The sequence below is a fragment of the Fukomys damarensis genome, unplaced genomic scaffold, assembly GCF_012274545.1.
Source record: "Fukomys damarensis isolate Sample0158 unplaced genomic scaffold, DMR_v1.0_HiC HiC_scaffold_7, whole genome shotgun sequence".
In the NCBI taxonomy this organism is placed as follows: domain Eukaryota; kingdom Metazoa; phylum Chordata; class Mammalia; order Rodentia; family Bathyergidae; genus Fukomys; species Fukomys damarensis.
This window is the reverse complement of record NW_022900919.1, coordinates 22,941,176-22,965,029: the sequence shown is the minus strand read 5'-3', so window position 1 is coordinate 22,965,029 and position 23,854 is coordinate 22,941,176. Positions and strand designations below refer to the sequence as shown.

Below are 23,854 nucleotides of genomic sequence, written 5' to 3'. Positions count from 1 at the left end.
GGGAGGGAGATGTGAGATGGTGCCGCATCTTTTCTTTTTTTTTTTTTTTTTTTTTTTTGTACTGGGAATTGAACTCAGGTCCTTGTGCTTGTAAGGCAGGCAGTGGCACATCTTGATCAGTGTCTTTTACCTAGAGGGCATCTGGAAGCTTAGTCCCATTTCCTGACTCAGGATTTCCAATAGGTGGGCTGGAAGTCTGCAAGGAACCGTCATTATTGTAGGACAATGGGGTTTTACACAGCCTCTCTTCTTCATTTGAGTGCATCACTACCATATCCCCATTATTAAAACATGCATTACCCCTTAATAACCATTATATTTTAATTTCCTTACTATTTAATTTTATGTATGTTTGTGTGTGTGTGTGTGTGTGTGTGTGTGTGTGACTAGTATAGTTAGAAACAATGGAGTTGAAGGAGTCACTTCCACCACCCATTTAATTCTAAATAGCACTGTGTGGTTATTCCTGCTTCCATTGTCTTAAAATTGCAAAATGTAAGAGGTCAAAGAGACCAATGAGTGAAACAGGAAGATTTATTTAGGTGCACACTGGCCCAGCAGACTCATATTCAAAGGCTGAGCCCTGAACAAAGAAAGGAGCTCTAGTTCTATATGTGTGGTTGAAGGGGTTGGTATACCTAGTGGTGCAAAACTGGTGGGTGGACAAGTGGACTTCCAGAAGCAGGAGAAAGGCAGTTAATCAAGTAGTGACTGTTGTGCAACTTAGCATTTCTTGGTGGGGAAAAAGAGGCTCTTACAGAAGCAGGGGTCATAAAATCTTACAGGAACAAAGTTAACAGCAGCCATAGGGAGGGAGCAAGTCTGAGGGGGAACTGCTTAAGGTTGGGGAGAGATTTCCTTTCTTTCTTTCTTTCTTTCTTTCTTTCTTTCTTTCTTTCTTTCTTTCTTTCTTTCTTTCTTTCTTTCTTTCTTTTTCTTCTTTCTTTCTTTCTCTTTCTATATGCTTCACTAGGAGAGGTAGAAAACAAAATAATAAGAACTCAAGAGATCTCTGATTCTCTAGGCTCTTGCCTAGAGCACATGTGTGTTGGATCCCCTAGCCTGACCTTCAGTCACCTTCACCCACTCCCACTTCACTACAGGCTCATAAATATGTGCCACATAGCACACATGTAATTAAAGTCAGAGTGAGTTCTGGGACAGCATGTGTGCTGAGAGCCTCTAGGGTGAAACTGTACCCTGTCAGTCATGCCTGTCAGTCACACCCAGAGACTCAGGAGAAGGCACCTGGGTTGGGGTGCATGACATCCTTTAAATTCCGGGAGACTGATTTATCCTAGCTGCTACTGCTGTTTCTGTGTGCAGTGCTTTAGTTTACTGTCACCCGGCACCTTTTTCTGTCTGTGACTTATCTTTTTTCTTTTTTCTTTTGTGTGTGTGTGTGTGTGTGTCTGTGCCTTATCTTTTGTTGGCCTGGACTTTCCCTAAGCACAACTTCCTGCAATCTTCAATAAATGAAGCTGCTTTCCACTTGCTAGTAGGTGTGTACTTGGCAATTCTTTGTTCATTGTACACAAGAGCTTGGTCTATATCAACCCATTTCATGATAACATGACCACTATTTGCTGTAATCCTGAAGATGCTGATATTATTGCTGATTTGTGTTCGAAGAAAGTACCTGAAGCCATATTTTAGGAAATGGCAGGCAGAGATTTGAGCTCAGAGGTCTGACCTTTAACCAGCATTTCCATTTCTCCTCCCAACAGACAGGACCAAGGCCATTACATTAGGTTTCACTTCTTTCCTCGATGCCACTCCAGTCCCCAGAGTCACATCACTCTCTCTCCTCCCACTACCCACCTTGAACTCTAAGTACCTGCTGCTGGTCTTGCCTTCCAATGTGCCTACAGCTCCTCTATTCTGACCTGAATGCCTGTACCTCCTAGCTGGGCCTCTATACCTGCTCTCTGGTCTTTCTGCTTCTAGGTAAAAGCCCAAGACCTCCCCTATCTTTCTAACCACAGGTCCTAGCATTTCTCCCTGTTACTTTCCCTCTTTTTCCTCTTCTGCCTCCTACTCTCCTCCTTCTCATCCCCTCTTCCTCTAGTCCTTCTCCTCCTTTTCCTCCTTTTTTTCTGTGGTACTGGGGATGGAATCTAGGGTCATTGCTCTGAACTACATCCCTGGTCCTCTTTATTTCTTACTTTGAAACAGAGTCTCACTAAGTTGTCTAGGCTGGGATAAAACTTGTGGCCCTTCTGCCTTATTCCCCCAGAGTGCTGGGGTTATAGGAGTGTACCACCATGCCTGGCTCTGAACTGCATTCTTGGAAGTGCTGGAATTTGCCAGCAGTGAACTGAGTGGCTCAGGGCCTTTGAACTGTTATTGTTTTTGTCTAGAATGATCTCCTCCCAGATAACCTCACAACTCACTCTTTTAGTTCTTTGTGCCTTTGCTCTATGTTCCCTGACCTAACAGACCATCACAGACCATCAGTGCCACAAGAACAAGGGCTTGGTTTTGTTCTTTGTCCTGTCACTCAGGTGGCATTTGTTGAATAATTAATTGTAGAACATATGAATAAATATCAAGGAATTTTTTACTAATACAAAAAAAATTAGAAAAGAATATAAAGGTAAGAAAAATAAAATGAATCTCTGGGCAGGTTGATGCCCAGAATGCATTTCTTATTTTTTGTATATATAAATTTGGCTTTTGGCTTCTAATAACCAAAGTGAAATAGTGCTACCCATAGAATTTACTGTCTACAACAAAAACCAAAGTCTGTACACAAATCAAATGTAGCTATTTCTAACACTAAGATATAATGCACAATCAGTTTAATCATTAGTGGATACAAAATGAGAAAATGAATAGGTCTACAATAGTATAATGAATCTCATAAGAGTCTCTGAATCTTGGAAACTGTGAAGTCATGCTTTTGTGTGATGGAAATGCTCTATTTGCTTTTGATAATATCCAGATGTTTACATTAAATATTCATCTAGCTTCCAAACAAAAATTTTAAAAGAGCCGGGCATGGTGGGTGGCATACACCTGTAATCCCAGCACTTGAGAGGCTGAGGCAGGAGGATCACTGTGAGTTCGAGACCAACCTGGGCTACACAGTGGGTTCCAGGGCACTCTGAACTACATAGTGAGACCCTGTCTCAAAAAACAACAACAAAAAAAATTTTAAAAAGAATGATTTTCCTAACATCCAGGCCTTTGTGCATTTCACCCCCAAGCCCTCTGGGCATCGGAGAGGGTGCTTTATATTATTACTGCCAAAGAATTTCATTTCCTTCCTAGGTGACCAACTGGCCTGGTTTTCCCAGGATAGAGATTTACAGAGATGTAGGACTTTCTGTACTAAAACCAGAAAGGCCCAGGCAAACTGGGACAAGAGGGCCACCCTCCCTCCTTTGTCTCTGGTTTGTTGCTTTTGCTCTCTGGATAAAGGTTTGTGAAGAATGGACTACTTTTAGTTTGTGCAGTTGGTAGGATGCAGTGGTAGCTATGGTGAGCTGTTGCTTCTTTTATGAGTAGAATTTGAAATGTGGTAGTAGCATTCTGACCAAGTGTTCAGAAAATAAGCCAGTAAACAGAAGGAATTGTCAGGCCTGTTGGAAATGCAAAGGGTAGAGGTGGGCTCCAGTTAAAGAAGAGCTGTGGCTTGTGGCATCAGGAAGAAACAAGGCCCTAAGAGGCTGGGACAGAAGAGGCAGCATGCAGGGTCATGGGCTGGCTGGGTAGCTATGAGGGGAGGGCCCATTAGAGTGCTCAGGGCTAAGGTGTATGCTGCCTTCCCTTAGCTGTGAATGCAGATAGCCCACCAGGGGTAGGACCAACACTGTCTAAAATCCAACCAGAAATACAACCACACTGCCATCTTAGAGCTTCAAGAAGCATGAGGTGAGGTCACCTTTATGTCTCCAGACACAGGGCTGCTCCATTTCCTACGGTCTCAGGTTCCTGCATGTGACTCACAGTGAAGCCTGGACCTAGAAGTTGTCAAAGTTGTGCTCCTCCCTCTTCAACTCACTTACCTACTTCCTAAAAGCACAGGATAAAGAAGGTAAACATGAACACCTTTTACCATCTTTCAGTCCAGAGATAATGTTAATATTTAAGTCTTTCAGTTTTATTTGTACCCTTATATATTTTAATTTTTAATAGTGACTCTACTTATCTGTACTCAGAGCAATACTGGGGTTTTATTTTCTGAATAAGAGCCTCAGATCTTTCAGAGGTTCTCAGGAATAGCTTTCTTCTTAGTCCTATACAAATTCTGAAAGAAAAAAACAAAACAAAACAAAACAAAAAACAAAATTCTAGTGATCATTTCCCATGTAGGATTTTTATAGTTTGTCACTGTATGCCTTGAGGAAGGACCAGAATGGTTCCTCAGGAACTGGGAATAATGTTTGGGTCTTGAGAGGCTGTAGGGCTGCCCTTCTTATTTCCCTATTATCAGAGGGCTTTCAATCTTCTGACTACCTAGAAGGGGAAATGGCAAGCTATAATGAAAGAAAGGAAATAGAGACTTGCATAATTTCAAAGCACATGGGGGTAAGAAAATCAATGCCTCAGAGTGGGCAAAGACAAGACACTCCCCAGCTAGCCACTACTTATTGGGTACACACGATAATAGAAGGGAGTATCATGTGACTTAGGGGCAGCAATAATCCTATGAGGATCTTATGTCGATGAGGACTTTAGGTTGCTGAGGATTTTATGTTGATGAGAGTGGTAAGGAGAGCATTCTTACAATAGTAGGTGGAACAAGATAGCAGGCTAATAAAGAATTTGTCTTTCCCCCAGATGAAAACTTTCTCTCTTTTTTCTTACTATTTAGTTCTTAAAGAGCCAAGATGTCCTCAGCTGTTGTAATCTTATTCTTGAGTGTCACAGTATCACAGGGCATTGAGGCCTCAGCTTGTGACCAGAGGCAAAATAGAGTTATGTCTCCAAATGCCATAGATGGCTCAAGGGCAAAGTGACATTGGGCCTTAGACAGCTATAGTCATACTTTAATTATGAAATAATTTTTCTAAAAAATTCATGTAGAATGGCTCTTTTGTTTTGACACAGGGTCTCACTGTGTAGTTGAGACTGACCTGGAACTCACTATGTAGCCCAGGCTGGTCTTGAACTCACAGAGATCCTCTTGCCTCAGCCTCCCAAGTGCTGGGATTACAGGCGTGCACCACCATGCCCAGCTAGAATAGCTCTTGATACCCTATCAGCCTTTGATTTTCCAAGGAGACTTTAGACATGTCTCTTTGAGATCCCTTGCAATGAAAGACAGTAACCTGCTTGGGAGTATAGCCTAACTCTAAGAGTTGTAGAATTTCCTGCTTGCGTTTTATAGATGATTGCTTACTAGTCAGCAAGCTTCTTTCCAGTTTGCTGCATAATATGTAGCACCAGAAAAACATATTGGGAGTCTGTTATCCATATTAGTTTCTTGCCTTTTCCCATTATCAATGCCCCATTAGCTATCAGCTCGTTCTTTGAACAGAGGTGCCTGGAGAAGTTGGCATTAATTACCTGTTGTGAACTGACAATATATAACCTGCCTTTTGGTGTCCTTGATAGACAAAGCTACTTCATCAATGAAGCACGCTTCTTTAGTGTTTTGGAGGGTCAGGTAGGTCACTGATGTCCTGCTGCTTGCATAGGAGTCTGGGAGATTACTTGTTCATAAGAATGGCTAACTTCTGTAGGCATCAAACAGGCAGGATTAAGAATAGTGCAAGTTTTTATAATAATGAGCATGACTTGACACTGACAAGCCATTCCCCTGTTAACCACAAGTAACCTTTAATATCAAAAATTTCTCTGACCTGAAAGGGATTCAGGATTTCTAGTTTCTGCCTTAAAGTTAGTCTTTCAGCATCCTCTCTAAACATAACTGTAGATAATATTGCTTTTAGGCAGGGTGGCCATCCAGCCACCACTCCATCTAACTTTTTGAAAATAGTGGACTGAATTCTTGTTTTTGCCTTTGGGCCAAGACATCCAAACCAATTTCTCTATTTTTGATATCTAGAGGAAGAAAGATTTGCTTAAGTCAGATATAGCATGCAATAGAATCCACCTATTGACTAATTAGGTTAGGGAGACCTGGCATAGTCCCAACAGGTAAAATTCATTTTGGCCTTTGCTGGCATTTGAGATTTGACTTCAATTTTGTTGGTAAATCTCTTTCTAGAAAGGGAGTAAACACTGTGGAACAATCAGAAACTCATGAGTAAACATTTGGACTTCAAAGTGACATGCCAGAGCAGGAGTAAAAGAATATACACCTAAGGGTCTCTACAACCCAACTATGGCTATAGATCTAGAGGAGGATTTTCCAGAGAATTAAGTCAAAACAAAAATAAGTAAATGAATGGTGTCTCTCATGACATCCAATGTTACTCAGGATTACCCACAGGAAATAGTAATATCCATGGACCAGGCCATTATAGGTTCCCTTGGGCCTCTTTAGAGCAGGAAACAAGCATTGTGGCTGGCCTACTCCCTCTCAGGGACAGTCAACCTTCCAGTGCCATGAGTTAGACACATTGGCTGCCTCACACTTGAATCAGGGCCTAGGCATTGGCTCAATGAAGTTGTGAGCCCAGTGTGTCCAGTCTTCTTGCACTTGACCATCCTTCAGTTTTCCCTTAGATGATTTGGGTGAATTTAAAGCACTAACAAATGTGACAGCTATGATTCTAGCTTTTCTCCCCCTGCCCTTTGTACTGGGGATAGAACCCAGGACCTTTTGCTTGTGAGGCAGGCATGGTGCCACTAAGGTAAATCCCTGGCCCAAGCTTTTCTCTTTTAACCCTCCTCCGAATTCCAGCTGTTTAACACAGAAAAAAACATTTCCAGCAACTAGGTCATAGGTGTCTGGAGTCCTGTATGAAATTTCTTCATTAAGCAGATGGGAGAGACCCATATCCCCCTGAGAGACAGGTGTGGATTTGAAGACAGGATCATTAAAGACATCTCTCTCTCTTCCCAGGGGCTATTCTAAATATCATAGTTTTCTGGGCTTTTCCTGAGATAAAGAGTTACACAAGCCTCAATATAATGGATTTCCCTCTACCTTCTATGTTATAAACAGAAACAGCTTAACTGAAAAGTACTCCCATAATTTAAACTGCCATCCTGTGTCCATTTCTTGCCATTTCCTACTTCATATTAAACTCAAACCACATTGTAATAGTAGATGAACCTCCTTTTTTAAATTGGCAGGGTCAAACATTTTGTTAGATTTCCCTATTCTTAAGATGGCCATTACTCCCCTTCCCATAATGCACTGCTTCTCACCTAAAAAGATGGCTTCTCCCACCTACAAAGGACAGCTTTCTTCCCATGATGCCTCTTCTCCCAACAAAAAGTAACCAGATACTTGCTATCTCCAAGTAACCAGTGATGTCACAAGCCTCTCCTAGTGATGTCACAGGCTCCTCCAATCCCTTAATACTACCTCACTTAACTCCACCCCAGCTCCTATAAGCCCCACCCAGTCCTATAAAAGAAGTTCTCTGTTCTGCTATATTGCTCTCTTTTGATTTAACACAGCCTGATGGATTGTCCCTACAATAAAGGCTTGTAGTGGTTCTGGTCTGGTCTTGGTTTTTGGCTCTTTTTTGCCTGACACCTTTCCCATTGATCAAGGACATGGCCTAGTGGCAAAGTCAGTGTAAATCACAGGGTACAGTTCATGAGGGGACCTATATAGAAAGACAACTGGGTCTTCGGTCCTTAAGATGGTGGGAGAAGACCTAGTGAGCATTCATGGTGAGACTCAAGTATTCACTAGACAGACATTTCTGTCCAAAGTTAGAATGATGTCAGCATCATTCACAGAAGCATCATTTTGAGCTGCTTGATGACTCTATTTTGGTCTTGGGTTCTTAAAATGCTGTCCCATGCAGTAGTAGATCTGATGAGCCCACAAAGCAGCCCTCGTGAGACTCAAGTATTTACAAAAGAGCCATCTCTGTCCAAAGCTAGAAGGATGCTGTTATCCTTCATAGAAGGGTAGAAAAAAGCCCTACTGAGTGTTACGAAGTCTCCATATGGGGCTCGTTCATTCTTTCAAGAGAGCAGGTTTGTTGGGAGCAATTCTACACAATTTTGGGGAAAAAACCATTTCATAATTAAAATTATAATCCAGCCTAGTTCTCCTGCCTACAGGCCAGCTATGGCATATGGAGACATAACCCCATCTTCGCCTCCCATCACAGCTAAAACCTCAATGGTCCAGTGATGCTGTGATACTCTGAGGCAAGATTAACCCAGCTAAAGGCACCCGGGGAGGAACAAAATCTTCATCTGCATAGTTCCTCATTGTTCTAGGATTTTCACCACAGTTGCTCTCTGAGTCACCTTTAAAATTTGTTACTCTGTATGTACAGAACTCAATATCCTCTGAGTCATCTGTTACATTTGTTTCTTCCAATGTATTGAATAAAGGTGGGGTAAGCTTGGGGTCTTTTGTCTTTGCTGCCCAGAGCAGCATTGATCAAGCCCAAAGCTCCACTTCTTCTCTAAGTCTCATTTTTCTATATTTTCTGTCTAATAAATTAATTCACCTTGTCCAGCCATGGCTCTCAGGAGGTTCTAGTAACGTCCCCTTGTCCTGTTCCCTAAAGGGCTTGAGCTTCTTGATGGCTTTACCTAATTCTTTGAAACTCCCAGGAGATCAAGGTGGTCTCTCCCCACTGAGACTATGTTAGTCACATTGAGCCACTTGATGGCTCTACTTACGCAGGATGGAACCACTTGAGAATCAGTATCTTAGGACTCTCTTAGGCATTTTGAGTCACTTGGTGGCTCTACTCAAGCAATGTAGACCACTTAAAAAACATGTCTTTCATTTACGCTGATAGTAAAAACTTGGGTACTTTGTTTAAGGCAGTAGAGATAGAGAACTTCTTTTTTTAAAGAAAAAAATCTTTACAAATCCTGAGAACAAGGATGACTCTACCTTTGACTCATCACTTGAGTTAAGCTTTACTGGCCATTCTTTTGTTCCAGTTTAGGCTGTCAGGCATATATTACTCAATTACCTCCATTTTGTTAGAAAAAACTAGGAAGGGAAACAAACATGGTGGAACCCATGTGGATCAAAAATGGGCAGAAAGTCACATGACAAGACAAGATGGCAGACAGCCAGGTGACAGGACAAGATAATGGACAGCTACATCACAAGATAAAATGGCAACCTTGACTAAGCACCCTGAGAAAGAAATGTCAATCTAGGGAGAAAGCACAGATGAGACTCTAGCACAAAAAGAACCAAAGTGGGGTAGGTGGGTACTCAGGCTGACTACCAAATTACCAACAGCTATTTTCCCCCAGAAAATTGAGAAAGCTAAGCAAAATATGGAGAATAGTATGCCAGGAGAAAAGGATATGTCCAAAAGGTCTGACTTGCTCTCCTGTTCTAGTGGCAGATTACCAGCCAGAACATACACAGACAGGTAGTCCAGGAGAATGGAAGACACATCCAGAAGTTTTGGAGGCAAAGTGTACAGTTTTATTTTTAACAACAGCAGGTCAGTCTGGGCCTTCTTCACAGAGTCTGACCCCCCCCACACTTTGGGGTTGAGCAGAGCAGGTTATACTCTCAGGAGGGGGTAGGCTTGCAGGAGTTAAGCACTTTTCATTGATTACACAGAATGCAAGTCATTTGGGCCCAGCAAATTCACCAGTGATCAGATATTACAGTCAGCAAGTCCAGTGCACAGAGCCACATCTCAGATTTGGCAGGGAGATAGAAGTAATAAGCCTGAGAACAAAGAAAATTCCTGAGATGCTTAAGAGGAAGTGTCCAGAGCCCAAACACATTGAGGGGAAGGGGGGGAGGATTTTTCCACCAGTAAGTTTGGCTTTCACTGCAGAGAAACACATTCCTTGTTCACTGTTGGGCTAATCCAAAGGTTACTAGGTTTTGGGGTGCTAGAGTCTCCTGGGGGCGGTTTTTAGGTTCTTTCTGTTGTGAGCAAAGAATTGGCTAACACAAACACAGATGACAGAAAAGTTTTATTAAAGGTAGGAAAATAAACAGGCTCTGCAGATTGAGTTTGGGCCATGTACAAGTGAGAAAAGAAATATATAGTATAGCTCGAGAGTGGGGCATCATGCAAGTGGGAACAGAGTGCAAAAATTCAATGTGGAGCATCTGTTTTGTATTATCCAGTCTTCAGGTTTATATCAGGTATAGGCAATTATATCAAAAACCTCTTTAATTCTCATGAGAAGTCCATATGCAGGGCTTTTGGAACTCTTCTGCACATGGGTCTTGGGATTATGTAATTAAAAGGTCATGCCTACTTTCCCAGTCATCTTTGCCTTGCCCTAATCTCCTGTTTTAAAATGATCTGTTTAAGCATCTCTATATTGGGGATTTTACTTCTTTCTAACTTTAAAATATTAATACAAAGCTGCACCCTGTATCCTTGAGAAGATCTCTGCTCACCTCGTCATCATTTACTCAGTTCTAGGAGTAGATAAAGGAAGACACATACTAAAGGCTCTTATGACTTTGACAGATTGTTTTCCAGAAAGGTCCAAGCAGTTCATGTTCTTGCCCTCAATGAATGATAAATTCTTTTGATCTTTGGTGATTTAACCTTCTAATTTGTGCCAGTTACATATTATCTTAAAATATTTGCCAATTTGATAGGTTGAAAATATATCTTAATTCACATTTTTTGATTAGTAGTTTGTTGATTTTTTAAAAATGTAGCTTTTTGTGTTAGTTTTGAGTTACCAGAATGAAATAAAAGGAAAATAAATGGTTTTAGCTCACAGTTTTATAGGATCAAAATCAAGGTGTTAGGGAATTCAAGTCTACCTGCTCACCACTAGAAAGATAATACTTGGGAGAGAAAAGTTGAGGGGGAAGAAATCAGGTTTTTATCAAAGCCCAGCACTCTGAAAAGATGAAGGGACTATTGTTCCCTACCGCCGCCCCCCAAAAAAAACTATTTTAGGGAACTAAGGTATGTGAAAGGGTTTTTATAAGTAGAGAGAAGTTTAAGGGGAAATGGGCAGGAAGATTACATGCTGGGGAAGTCTTATTCATCCAGGGTATGTATCTACTTTTTGCCCCCTCTGGCTCAAACACTGCAGTCAATTTTGACTTCCTGGGCCTAATTTCTGTAACTCTTTTGATAAATATTTATCTGCAAATTAAACCTCACAGCATAGTTGCATAGAACTAAAGAGTAATTAGATAAGAATGGGAGGTTCACATTCTGTTCTTATCTGAAGGTCACCAGCTATTCTGGGTTCTGTGAATCTAAAGAAAGATTAGTTATCCCTTAGCATCTTAATCACATAGATGTGGCCTTTCTTTGGAATTCAGAATGCTGGGCAAAGGGGAGGGGAATAAAAGTGCTTCTGTCAAGGACAGCTCAGGATGGGGCAGCCTTTGGCCCTGTTACAGAGGGGCCTACTGATCTGGATCCTGGGAGGGGAGGAAAATGGCAGCACAGTCACATCTAGAACAAGACAGAGAAAGAGGCTTGGCAGTACAAGGCTTGCACTTCTTATGACCATCCTCATGTGGGTCAGAGAAGCACAAGAAACATCAAGGGATTCCACAGAAATATTTTATCCCAAGTGACCTAAGGACTCCTGCTATGCCCTGCCCCCAAAGGACCTAGTGAGGCAGGGGTTTAGGGTGTGGACAGCCATCTGGGCAAGTGGGCATGACTGGTCAATCATGGAGATCCAGGACACATGTACAGAAGCTCTGCACCTGAGACTAATCAGAAAATGTTGTCTTCTGGTCTGAGATCAAGCAGGTTTTTGATAGGACAATCTAGCCTGAGGAGTGGGAGATAAAAAAGATGTTGACCATTAAGCTTGTGGCCACTGTACTTTCTCTTCTCAGTGGCCTGTTCTCACTCTGCAGAGCATACTTCTTTTCTTGCCTTTCAAAAATGTAAAACTTGGCTACCTTTTTTGCTTGTCTTGTCCATTTCTTTGTTCAAGACATAAAGACCTCGGAAAGAATCACTGAGAAATGTCCACAACACCTCAGGACTCGTTGCACCACCACTTCCTGACAGTGCAGTGGCAGACAGGTCTTCAGTCACAGTGGGCCTTGAGGGGTACCCACCCTGCCCTTGAACCACAGTGTCTTAGTTACTTTTCTTGTTGGTGAGACAAAGTACACAACACCTGAAGTTAGAGGAGAAAAGGTTTATTTGGCTCACAATGTGTAGAGGTTTCAGTTCATGGTTGGCTGGCTCCAAGGCAGGGTGGCCTGGTGCTGCTGCATCACAGAGAAGCAGGCAAAAGACAGTAAGCAACAAGTGCAGAGCAACAAGTGAAGAGTGACGAGCAAGGATGACAGCAGCCCTCATATTTTATCTATCCTTAATTTTACCCTTAATTTTATTGTTGCGCCCAAGTCTCAAAATCCCCAAGAAGACCACCAGGAAACTCTTCTGATGTAAATACACTAGGAATTTATTGCAAGCTCGAGCCTGGACTCCCAGTGTCACCGGCGCAGTGGCTTCAAACTGGAAGTCCTGACCCACTAAATTAGCCTATTTTTATAGGGTTTGGGTGGCTTGAAATTCTCTTTATTCTATTGGCTTTTTTACAATTTCTGCTGATTCTATTGGCCTATAATTCTAGCTTACTATTGGATATTATAAGATGTAATACTTAAAACTTATTGGCTACAATTTGGGCGCAGGCAGGGGTTTGCGCAGGGGATTTATTTTAGTCATCTAACTGCCACAGCCAGTTTCACCATACTTTGACCTGGCTGCAGTTTCTGCAATAAACCGCCCAGTTGCGATTCCTGGAAACTGCTCAGTTGCAATTCCTGAAAAACCTGGTTTTTGGTTAATCTATTCTTTGGCAATGGAAGGCTATCTGCAGAGTTTAAAAGTCAGCCCAAATAATGGAGCGTCTAATCTGGCTTAGCTAAAATGGAGGGACTTTGGCCTCTTTTCGGTTTCTCATTATCATTACACCATGAATCAATCCTGGCATTGCATTTTTGATCCCAGCAGCACACACCCTGGATCTGGCCACTTTTGAAAAGCTCCACTGCATGAGGCTTTAGAGGGACATCTAGATAAAAGACATAGCACATTGGATATGTAGTTTGCATGAATAACCCTTTCGTTTTAGCCTATTGTCTTTCCTGAGTAGACTATTAATTTTTAAAATTACCTCTTTATGAGTTACGAATAGTAATTATTTGTCTTTATAGTGCAGGTTTATTAAGTTTGTGACATTTTTTATCTATACTTCAACTGTTTTAAAGTCAAATTGATTTTTTGTGGTTGAATTTTCATTGCATTTATTCCTTTTTGTCTTCTATTTACTTGTATATTTACTTGTATGGCATTCTGACTATTTGTAATTTTATTTGAAATGTTTGATCTGTTGTTATAATTTTGAAAAATTTAAATACAGAAAAGTTCAGAGTGTAATTGAACAATTGCCTGTGTATTTCTGTCCCTGAATTCTCACAGATATTATTTTGTCATGTTCTCTTCTGAAATTTAAAATGTAAGAAATAAAATATTGCTGAAATTCCTTCTGTACTCTTTCTCAGTCTAATTTTGTGTTTTCCTCCTAAGAACAATCCCCATCAAGAACTATCTTCCCAAAAGAATTCAAAGAATCATACCACAGTCATGTATGTGCACTCATGTTTATAGAGGTACAGTTTGTAATAGCTAAAACTTGGAAACAGCCCAATTGCCCATCAATTGGAGATTGGATAAAGATGTGTGTGTGTGTGTGTGTGTGTGTATGTGTGTGTGTATTTAATAAAATGGAATACTACTCATCCATAATGAATGAGAAACTAGAGACATACATAGCTGTGTGGATGCACATTAAGGTCAAACTCCTAAGTAAAATAAGTAGGACACATATATGTAAATACTGAATAGTTTCTCTGGTATGAAAACTAAAAGTATTAATAAGGATCAAAATGTATAATTGATACTGTGGGAAGAAAATGTCTAAAAGTGTAGAGAAAGTAGGAGGGGTAGGGAAAGGTAAAAAGGGAAAAGGAGAAATATTTGAAAAGGAAAAACATGGAAACAATGTCTTTGTAAATAGGGAAGGGTGGAGGGGGTGAAGGGAGGGTGGGGGAAAGGAGAAAAATAAGAACCAAGATAAGTCATGTAAAGGTACAAGATCCTAATGATGAATGTAAATGTATTGTATACCTAAAATGTACAAATAAATTTAAAAAAATATGTGGATGCCCTTTCGGCCCATTTTAAAAATGCTTTTATTACATTTTATATCCTTAAGGCTGGGATTTAGCTCAGTGGTTCTGTCACCTGCTTCACAAGCCCAAAGTCCAGAGTTCTATCCCTAATACCAAAAACAAACAAACAAAAACGTTTTATATTCTTAAAAGCAGTATATTTTATTTATTTTTATTTTTATTTTTTGGTACTGGGTATCAAACTCAGAACCTTGTGTTTGCGAGGCAGGCATGGAGTCAATGAACTAAATCCCTGGCCCCTATATATTATTTTGTGTGTTTTTAACAAAAATAAATTCTCTCCTAATTTATGTATGTTGTGACTTTCTTTTTTAAAAAACTCTGCATCTTTTGAGACTTCTGTGGCTGAGTGCCTAGACCCACATTTATTAAAGGTAGTTGTGCAGTAGTCCAGAGAATGACCACACACCCAGCTCTTCTGTGTCCTCTGTTGTCACACCTGGGTGCTGCTCTTCCTTTCTTGCTGGTTGACCCCTCTATCCTTTCCTGCATATTTTCATGTCCCTGCTACGTGGTTGCAGTCAGGCAAACCTCAGGGTGTGGTCTCTGAGCTGGAGCCCAGGAGGCAGGAAGCTTATGAGGATTGCTCTGGGCTTGACACTAGGGTCATAGAAAGGAAGTGGGACAGGCAGAGGGGAAAAGTTGACCATATGGCAGCTGCAGGGAGCACCCATTTACCCCTGGAGCCTGTCCAGCTGTCTTGAAGCTCAGGGCCCTTTGTAGCTGTGAGCCCAGGGCCCAGTCTCTGGTCAGTGGCTCTTTCAGCTGAGTCTCTTTCTTGGGGTGCTGGCCTCTGGCATGGTGACTGAGGCTGACTCAGTCCTCCAGGCATTGAGAAAGGTCTAGGCAGCAGTGCACAACAGCATCAGGTTGTCTTGCTGTTTTGCTACCTGGAGAATCAGGTGCTTCCTGCAATTGTTCACAGCCCAAGATCTCTAGGGAAACTGTGCCTTGGGCAGTCTCTCCTCTGATCTAGCTCTCCTGGTTCTGGAGTGTTTTGTGAGTCTGCTGCCTCCATGTAAAACACAGGAGTGCCTTCTCCTTGCATGGCTAGCTGATCGGATCCTAGTTGTACTGTCTTGCAAGAACAACAACAAAAAATTCGGAGCTGGGTGTGGTAGCACACCATGCCTCTAATCCTAGCAGTTGGGAGGGCTGAGCCAGGAGGATCACCATGAGTTTGAGGCCAACCTGGTCTACATAGGGAGTTCATGGCAGCCTGAGCTACACAGCAGGGCACTGTGTCAAAACAAAAACAAAAACAAAACAAAACAGAAAAGCCCTTTTGAAGCTAGCTATTGGCATACAGATCAGCTGATTTATTTTTTACCTGTTTCTATTCATTGAGTTCTTACTACGTACACAGGCCATGATTACAGTGGTGGGAGATACAGCAGACAGATCTTACATTCTAGAGAGGAAGCAGATAGAAACATAGTAATGATTTGTAGGGATATGTTCAGTGGAAAAAAATCAAATCAGGTTAAGGAGCTAGAGAACCAGAGAGAAGGGTCACTGAAATAGAGACCCTTGAAAGCCTTTATGACATGATGATATTTGAGCTTCAGCCAGAAGAAAATGAAAGATTAAAAAGTATGAGTATCTGGAAGAACAAGGCAGCATAGGCCAAAGTACTGGGGCAGTAGAGCACTTGGAATATTCAAGGAATATAGGAAACATGTACATGTCTTGAGCAGAGTAGGGGAAGAGTTATAACAGATGAGTGTCCTGGGAGGTATCCAGTGTGATATCAGAGGGGCTCTTAGACTAATATAAGGACTTTGTCTCTAACCCTTAATTGGGAAGGAGTCATTGTTGAGTGTGCCAAGACAGTGGCATGATCTTATGTTTGTTTGAAAAGCAGCACTCTATCTAGCAGGTATGTGAAAAACAAAAAGTTGGGGTAAACAGAGGCAGGGATTGCAGAAGTCTGAAGACAAGGCTGGGCTGCCTGCAGGAAGCCACAGGTATTTCCCATGCATGGAGCTCTAAGCCTGACATGTCCCAAAGGGAGTGAGCATGGGTGGTGAAGAGGTCAGGACTGACACAGGGCAGGGAGAGGTGGGCAGGCAGGATGATTGGCGAGCCAGGCAGGAGGAAACTTCTGGAGCTGGCTGCCTAGGGGACCATGTGAAGACAGATCCTGCAAGAACTTATCCTGCCTGCCTAGCCACTGCTGATGTGCTGTTTTCTAGCAAGGTTTTGCTCATTTCACTGGGATTTGGGAAGAAGGTGAATCAAATACAAATGCAAATCTAGATCTTGATTGCCATGGGTTAGATATGAATAAAGTAAATTATTTACTTTGAAGATACAAGTCACCCTGTGTGGCCTTCTCTCTTCTCTCCAAAGCCATCAGAGGACCTGTTTCCTAGATGAGAATGCCAAGGCCGTTCCCTCATACTCTGACACCTGCCTTTCCACCCACAAACCTGCAGCTGGACATCTCTGTACCTAGCCACTTGTGCCTCCTCTGGTCATGTGGACTCACAGTGGGCTGTTTTTTTCCACTGTGAGCTGCTTCTTCTCAGGATGTCCTTGCCATCACAGCCCTTGTGATGTAGGCCCAGTTTTCCCACTTGGTGGACTTTCATGTTACATGAGGTATAAAATTTCCTTTTCCTATATATAATTTTCCCTTTCATTAAAACACTGTCTAATCAATTTTTCTTGGCAGAAGACACACTGGACTATATTTATTGGCAATATTATTATCTACTTAAGCAAAGGGAAAAGAAATCAGAGCTATTTAATGAGGGCCAGTGCCAGGCAGTCCCAAGGGTTCCCTTCAGTCTCTGCTTTTCCAAATTGCTATTAAACAATGGTTCTGGATGCAGAGGCACAGGACCCAGAGCTCCTGTGAAGGAAGCTGGGCCCTCAAGGCTGCCCACCAACCTCTGCCATATAGGAGGAAGCTGCACTCTGGGCCTTCTCAGCTGGCCCCTGCATATTGGGTCTCTGCCTGGGAGACATATTGACCCTCCCTAGCACCAGTCTGGGACAAGTTGCACCTCTCCAGATCACACATACTCTGACTAGTGTCCTCCCCAGGAAGAAGAGCACTCGAGGTCCAGTGCATCCTGGCCATATCCAAAGGCATTACAAAAGGGTGCACAAAGGGCACGGAGACATGGGAAACTTAAGGTGTTAGGGTTCAGGAGAGTGGCCAGAGCCCTGCACAAACGCATAAACAACTCTGTATTTGTATGAAGCTCGGCCCTGTTTTCATGCCCACAGTACAGTTCCTTTGGGTTGCCAAGATTAGGGAACATCCAATTCCACCAAAGACAAAAACTATATCGCTCTTGTCTCAGTTGCATTTCTTGTTGCTGAGACAAAATAATTGAGGCCCAAAGTTAAAGAAGGAAAGGTTTATTTTGTCCATAATGGGCTGGCTCCAAGGCAGAGTAGCAAAACAGACAGACAATGCAGAGGAAAAAACTTTCATGGTGGGCAGAAGACAGCAAAGCAACAAGGAACAACCACAGCTCTTTCTATCCCTTACATCTTATCTAGGCTACTTAGGGCAGGTAGCACTCACACCTTTCATCCTAGTGCCCTTGATCCTTGCATTGTGCCATGAATCAATCCCAGCATCACACACTCTAGATCCAGCGACCCCTGAAAAAGTCAAACATATGACTGTATGAGGCTTTTGGGGGACAACTAGGCACAAGCCATAACAGCTTTGTTTCTCAGGTAAGGATAACTCTGTGTTGAGGAAACACCTTGGTGAGATGAAGCAGAGGAAAAACCTGGGAACACAGGTGGGGGGATGAGGTTGGGAGAAGGAACTGCATGGCTCTGCAGAGGCTGGCATGAGAAATCTGGGCTCCTCAGGGAGAGAGGAGACAGGGCTTGTGAGTGCCTGCCGCACCCCTTTGACAGCCTCATTCACTGTTTGAGGAGTGCCTGACACATAATAGGTGCTCAATAAAATGTCTGTAGAATTCATAGCCAGGAGAGAGGTCAGGAAGTAGTAGGAAGGACCTGACTGCTTTCTCATGGTTTAGGACAGTGGTGGGAACCTAGGAAACAAATAGTGTGCACAGCCCTATTTGTTGGCATGCAAGCCAAGTTGCCCTACCCAAGATTTTCCAAATTATCAGCATGCAAAGATCACATTAGTTGTGCAAAAGCACATCAAATGCAAACTTTCATCTTTCAATAAAAAGTGGTTTGTATCATTAAAAGCTCTGTTCATATGTTTTGCTTTTAAAACAAAAGATGTTAATGTATCAGTTGTTTTTTTCTAAACTAAAACCTCAGTATTCAGGTTTAATTGCAGTGCTGGTCCTTTGAGATAAGTAAGTGGGTTTGGGGTTGCAGTTTGGCCACGCAGTCTCTAACAGGTTCACCATAGCTGGTTTAGAGCCTGGAAGCTCAAGCCATTCAATCTGAATACCACAGGAACGGCAGGCCCAGAATGACAGGAAGGGCAAAGATTTGGTGTGCGGCCATTTTATAGATGTGGAAACTGGGGCCTGACATGATAGGCTTGAAGTCTGACAGAAGTCTGAGGAGGAGATTTAAGACTCAACCCAAATCTTGCTGCCCTGAATTTTGTACTATTTGTTGTTTGTTCGTCTTTGTTCCTTGCTAGGTTATGAGCAGTTCTGTCTGGGCTGTGGTCTGGTTTCACTGGAGTGTAACAGGAAGCAGAAAGACTACTGACTGAACTCCCCGGAGTGCCCGTGTTCTCTGTGTTACGTGAGTGACTGGGAACACACCGGACCGGAGGCAAGAATTTGCTTGAGCTCACATCTCACTGAGACCTGGGCAAGAGTAGAGCTCAGTCTGTGTTGGGAACATGAAGCGGTCAAAAGAGAAAAGCCTATCATCCTGCAGGAGCTCTGTATTCCTCCTGACACCAGCCAAGACTCAGGCCATCAGCCATCCCGGTTTTCTTGGCTCCGAGAAGGGCTTCAGAGACACAGATGTCCAGTTCTGGGTGAGCTGCTTTGCCTGGGTGGTTGTGGTGGATTTCTAGTCTCCAGGACAGTCCCACTGCTGCCATCCTCCCCTTTCTCCCCTCCCACAGGTACTAGGCTGGCCAGTGTGACAGGTGGCATATGGCAGAGGTGATGGCATGTCTTTCCTTGAGACTGGTATGGAACCCAGTGTCTTCATACTGAGCTGCATTCCCAGTCTTTTTAGTTTTTTAATACAAGATCCAAATGAGTCACTCAGGCTAGACTGTAACTTGGGATCCTCCTGCCTCAGCTTCCTAGGGTGCTGGGTTTACAGTGTGCTCCACCACTTCCTCTGATGAGTGGCATGTTTTGAGTTCAGATTGTAAAATGTCACGTGTTCCATCTGCTTGGGGCTCTGTTCTCCTATCCCCTCTGGGAACAGCTAGCTGCCTCGCTGTAGGCAGCCATGCAGAGGCCAGGGCCATGAGATAAGGAACTGCAGCCTCAGCTGGCAGTGGGAGGGGACCGGGGCTCCAGTCATCCCTCACCTCCGAGATGCTCTTGGGAGCAGAGTCTTCTGCCTCAGCCCAGCCGAGTCTGGAGATGACTTTCAGCCAGGCACAACCTCCTGCAAAATCCTGAGTCAGAGCCTCCAGTATAGCCACGCCCAGCTCTGGACCCTGGGAGCTGGCAAATGCTAGCTATTTTAAACTGCAATAATTAGGGGAGTGGATTAGATAAAATGAATAACTGACAGATATCTGTTGTTCCAGAGAACTCAGAAAACTCCCACAGGGTAAGGAAGGGTGGGTCTCATTCTCCTGGGGGCAGGGCTGGTCAGGGTGTACACGTGACCTGGGCTGGCTGCACACAATGGATGCAGAGGCCAGGGTGTACACACTCCTGAAGGGCTGCTGTGTGAGCTGTGAGCCCAAGAGCACAGCCTGCAGCTGCCCAGGAGAAAGTGATATGGAGAGGGGGCAGTAGAGGGGGCAGCAGAGGGGACATTGGCGTCACCAAGGACCCAGGGCTGAGCTAGATGTTGGTCATTTGTGGGTCCTAGGGTAAAGTGTACTTGACGTTGACCCTTGACTTGTCCAGGTAATGCCAGTTAACTCCCCTTTGTTTTGTTGCCTTTGATTTTTTGCCTCTGACATCTTAAAGACCTCTGCTGATTCACGACAAATCCCCACTTTATAGAAGAGAAGACTGAGGCTCAGAGAGGTTAAGTTATCAGCCCAAGACCACAGAGCTAGTGAACAGCAGAGTCAGAATTTCTTCCAGGCCCTTCTGATAGCAGAGCCTTTCTCTAGAAAGTCATTCTGAAGACTGTGGTTTCTAGAAATTCATGGAAAGACTTAGTAGATCAAGAGGAAAAATTGATGAGGCAGCTGTGTGTGGTGGCACATACCTGTGATTCCAGTACTTGGGAGGCTGAAGCAGGCGGGTTGCCTCGAGTTCAAGGCCAGTCTGGGCTACACAGTAAGACCATGTCTCAAAATAAACAAACAAAAGAGTGATGAGGCAGACAGAGGTTATTTCAAATATCTTTGAACAAGTAGCACTTGCTGGGCTCTGGACATGGCCTGAGGACTGGGTCCGCAAGGGGTGCCATCTCCCCGGGCCATCTCTGTATTCTAATACAAGAACAAGTCGTCGCTTGAGTATGGAAGTCCACTGTAGATGCTTCGGGGGTAGGGGTGGGGCTCTCTCTGCATGCCCTCCCCAGCCGACCCCATCAGGTTCTGACTTCCCGTTGTTCAGCTGCCTTCTCCAAGCTCTGAGTTGCCAAGGCAGAGCAGCAGGCATGGGCAGAGGTATGCTGATTTGTCATTACTTGTTCCCGAGTATCATTTCCTCTTCACTGGTGAGGACAGTCATAGGGCACCATTAGATGCAAGTGGGCTGGGGACGCCCTCCGGGAGAAGCAGGTTTTGGGAAGTAGCCTGTGGAGGTGGAGCACTTTCTGCAGTGCAGCGCTGAATAGACAGAACTAAAATCCACAGCCTGCTTCACCAGCCTTGTCCTTTCTCCTGAACCCGCCACAACTAGCTGGGATAAACTCTTACACTGAAAGAAATGAGCAGGGAGGGGCCTCTTGAGTGTCCAGAACAGAACATTAGCCAAGTCGGGTGATTCTGTTCTCGCGCCCTCTTGGCTTGTAGTCAAACTGTCACAAACAAAACATATCATGGATTCCATTTAGCTTCTTCTAGTGGGTTTTGGAGGAGTGGAGCAGTTGGTTCACCCAGCAAGAAGGATGCTAAGGATCATTTTCAAGTGCAAACAGACGTGCTGGGCACCAAAAGGACAGCCAATGTGGAAACACGTGCACTCGTGTGGGTGACACTGGTTCTTTTAGGTGTTTACCTGCAATCTGAGAAAGGCTTTCTGCTTTACTCTGTTCCCCAGGTGTCATCTCAAGGTTCCTGGTCTTCTAGCCCTGTAGGCGGCTCCCTCAGGTGTCTGAGTGAGGGCATTGCCTGCCACAGTTTGGACAGCCAGACCCCTTCCATCCCATAGGGGGTCTCAGAGGATGGGCTGGAAGGTGGGGTGACTGTGTTCTCCTGGCCACTCTGCACCTTCACTTCTAGCTCCTGATGCAGTCCTGTCACACCCTTTGCCGAGGACCCTGCAGAGGGCATGGTCATAGCTGTAGTTTTTGATTTGCTTCATTGAAAGTGTGGTTCAACTCCCTCGATGGCATCCTCGAAGCACTTATCATGCCCGTGTGTGGAAGGGACACTCACTAGAGACTCGGGGATCCTTGGGAGGGGGTGGAGAATAGTTTAGAGGAGGCACCGACTGCCCACCCCGACCCCAGGGCTGCCTCAACCCAGCTTCACTTTCTAGATTCTGCATCACCATGGTGTAGCTGGGATCCACTCCCTGTGGGAGGCATGGCTCTGTTCCCTCACCTCGGAGGCTGGGGAATTCCACAGCCCTTTGCTCTTGATCAAGAGCAAACAATCCCCAAATTCCCTGAGCATGTCCCTCACTCATTCTTTAGAAAATAGTTTATTTAGTCAGCTTATGAGACTTTAGACAAAGGATGGACTTCCTCAGGCAGCAGGGAATGAAGATAAACAGGGCACAGAAGTTCAGGAACTTAGTAGGGTGTGGCCTTATTAAAGGGAGGTACCACCACTCCTACTCAGTTCCTGAATTTCGAGGAAATTATAGTGCAAATTAACCCATTCCTTCTGAGATCTCAATTTCCTGTAAAACCTACCTCTCTGAGAACTGAATTAAAACTTGAGCCATTTAAAATCCACAGAGCCACCTGTGATAGGTGACCACCAGACAGTTGAGGAATTTCTGTGCTCTGTTTATCTATAAGTAGCTCTAGATGAGGGGGTCTTGCGGTCACCCCACTTGGGACCCCTCTTGGAAATTCAGGAGCTATTTTCTCATCCTTATTTCCAATAAAAACTCTTGTGGCCTCCTTTGGTTCACGACTTCATTCCTCAGTGTTTGAGGAACCACGAGCCTGGTACACACAGGATCAGTTCTCTTTGTGGTCTTACTTTTCACAGCTGAAAACCTACCTATTCAATGGTTTTCCTAAATGGACAAAGATATTTTTCTCTTTCACAAACAAACAAGTATAAGTGGCCCAGTTGGGTCTAGCTTTGTTTTGGTTTTGGTTTTTTTCTTTTGGAGATAGGGTCTTACTAAAAAGCCCAGGCTGGCCCGAAACTTGGGATCTTCCTGCCTCTGTCTCCCAGGTGCTGGGATTGCAGGTCTAGAACTATCACACCTGACACAGCCAGCTTTAAAGCAAATTTCTCCTCCTCTGTGACAAGTAGCTACCCAGTGGTGTGTGGGTGAATAGTTTTGACAAGGTCACCATGGCATTCCTGGTCAGTCACACCATGAGGGACACCATGCTTTGCTGTTTACTTTTGTGTGTGTGTGTGTGTGTGTGTGTGTGTGTGTGTTTTATTTTGAAGCTCTGGAAGCTCATCAGTGAGCACAGTTGTGGTCGTGCAGCCTGTGACTTTATGCTCATTCATTAGCCAGTTCCTGGGCTTCTACTTAATGCTGGGACCTGGATGGGTGTTAGGGATGCAAACGGGAGAAAGGCTCTGTTCTTCAGTGTCCACTGGAAGAAAGACACACAGTATGGCGATGGCTGCCACCACACAGTGACATTGCAGCCAGAGACCCTGGCTTGAGACCCAGGTCTGCTTCTTGCTGATCTCCAAACCCTGGGGAAGCCACACACCTCCTCTCAGAGTAGAGTAGGTGTGTGTGTCCAGGAAGGTGGGCTGGCCTCCGACTGCTGACAGTGTGTGAGGGTCCTTGGTGCACCAATGTCTGGTTCACGTCTCTTCGGGGGACCATACGTCCTCCCACGGGCCAAGAGGATCCCCCAGAGCAGGAACATACTGCCAAGTGATTTGCTCAGTAGGCTTATAAGGCATAAAGGTAAAGAACTTTTATTTTTGTTAGGTATTCTTTTTCATGACTATCATTCTGATTAATAAAACAGATTTGGAGAGGGGAAGAGCACATAAGAAGAATTAAGGTGTGATATGGACATGTACCAACTCCCTATGATGAATACAGTCATCATGTACTGCAAACATGTAATAGTAAAAATTAAAAATTTAGGGCCAGGGGTTTAGCTCACTGGTGCTGCCGTCTGCCTCACAAGTGCAAGGATCCCTGTACAAAAAAAAAAAAAAAAAAA

At 43.8% G+C, this 23,854-nt stretch overlaps 1 long non-coding RNA gene across 2 annotated transcripts; it reads right to left on the bottom strand.

The window, feature by feature from the left end:
- Positions 1–935: 935 nt before the first annotated feature.
- On the bottom strand, positions 936–7,356 carry LOC104860126. Of its 2 annotated transcripts, XR_779590.1 has the most exons (4): positions 7,288–7,356; positions 5,515–5,684; positions 3,887–4,017; positions 936–969 (listed from the first exon to the last, which is right to left on the bottom strand). It is a non-coding gene; the product is annotated as an uncharacterized LOC104860126 (long non-coding RNA). The 2 variants fall into 2 exon arrangements; XR_779591.1 differs by lacking the exons at positions 936–969; positions 3,887–4,017 and adding an exon at positions 4,160–4,252.
- Between the last annotated feature and the right edge of the window lie 16,498 nt (positions 7,357–23,854).